Raw genomic sequence first — 1,744 nt, forward strand, 5'->3', positions numbered from 1 at the left:
GGCATTCGAAATGAGATATGTGGAATAAAACAAAAAGATACTGAGACCCTTCACGAGTATTGGGAACGATTCAAATGACTGTGTGCCAACTGCCCTCAACATGGGATTTCTGAGCAACTTCTCATCCAATATTTCTATGAGGGACTTCTACCAATGGAGAGGAAGATGATGGATACAGCTAGTGGAGGTGCCATAGTGAATAAGACTCCTTGCGATGCTAGGGAATTGATCTCCATCATGGCCGCCAATTCACAATAATTTGGCTTTAGGCAAGACACATCTTCAAGAAGGGTGAATGAGGTAGGTTCATCCTCCATTGAACGTCAATTATCGTATTTCACCTCTCTTGTTCAACAACTAGTTATAGGAAACATGCAGCAAGTGAAAGCTTGTGGGATATCTGCTGCGATTGGCCACCCAACTGACATGTGCCCTACACTTCAAGATGATTCTCATGAGTACGCCAATGCAGTTGGAAGGTTTCCCGATCCACCACAAAGAAAGTATGATCCTTACTTAAATACCTATAATCTAGGATAGAGAGATCATCCTAACCTTAGCTATGGACCAAGACCATCGCAATTCCAACGTTTTCCACCTGAGCAGTCTTCTTCAAAGCCAGGTATATCCCTAGAAGAAATTTTCAAATCACTTGCAACTAATACACAACAATTTCAGCAAGCGATAAGAACAAGCATACAAAATTTGGAGAATCAAATGAGTCAATTGGCATCCTCCGTGAGTCGGTTAGAATCCCAAGGTAAGATACCTTCACAAACCATTATTAATCCAAAGCAAAATGTTAGTGTAATCACATTGAGAAGTGGGAAGGAGTTGAAGGAATCTAGTCCATTGGTATATAGGAGAGCCTTAGAGGAAGAAACTGAAAAGGAAGTTGTTGCTCCCCAGACTCAGAAAAACCAACCCAAAGGACTCAAAAGTGAATAACCAAAGGAATTTATCATAAAACCTCTTTTTCCTACTAGATTTGCTAAGTCCAAGAAAGAAGCAGAAGAGAAAGAAATTCTTGAGACATTTTGCGAGATCAAGACTCAAAACAACCAACCCAAAGAACTTAAAAGCGAACGACCGAAGAAATTTGTCATAAAACCTCATTTTCCCGTTAGATTCGCTAAGTCCAAGAAAGAAGTAGAATAGAAACAAATTCTTGAGATATTTCGCAAGATTGAGGTAAATATTCCTTTACTTGATGCAATTAAACAAGTACCTTGATATGTTAAAGTTCTTAAAGAATTATGCACCAACAAGAGAAAGCTCAAGGGTAATAAAAAGGTAAGTATGGGGGAGAATGTTTCAACTGACCTCCAGAAAAAACTACCCCCAAAGTGCAAAGATCCAGGTATGTTTATTATCCCTTGTAAACTCGGTAATTTTAGGATTGAGAGAGCAATGTTAGATCTATGAGCCTCAATAAATATCATGCCTCTTTCTATTTACTCATCTCTGAATATGTTTTTGTAACCCTTGGGTGCGCCTTACAAAAGTAGAATTATTCCTAAAGTCTCTCACTATCCAGAATATGTTTTTGTATAAGACGTGCCCACGTCTAAACTCAACACCACTTCTGGTTCAGGAAATAAGATTCAAAGAAACTTTTTAATATATCAATGTGTCTCATCTTCTCTTTATTTTCTATGCTCCTTCAGAAGAATGCGCGCCACCAGCCGTCCTTCCCGCTCCACCCGACCCACGTTTCCACTCAAACCGAGAATCAACCCAGCCT

At 39.4% G+C, this 1,744-nt stretch overlaps 1 non-coding gene across 1 annotated transcript; it reads right to left on the minus strand.

Moving 5' to 3' along the window:
* Window positions 1-107, minus strand: LOC120191345. The gene has a single exon (XR_005522686.1). It is a non-coding gene; the product is annotated as a small nucleolar RNA R71 (small nucleolar RNA).
* Between the last annotated feature and the right edge of the window lie 1,637 nt (window positions 108-1,744).

The sequence above is a fragment of the Hibiscus syriacus genome, unplaced genomic scaffold (assembly GCF_006381635.1).
Source record: "Hibiscus syriacus cultivar Baekdansim isolate YM2019G1 unplaced genomic scaffold, ASM638163v2 tig00116965_pilon, whole genome shotgun sequence".
In the NCBI taxonomy this organism is placed as follows: domain Eukaryota; kingdom Viridiplantae; phylum Streptophyta; class Magnoliopsida; order Malvales; family Malvaceae; genus Hibiscus; species Hibiscus syriacus.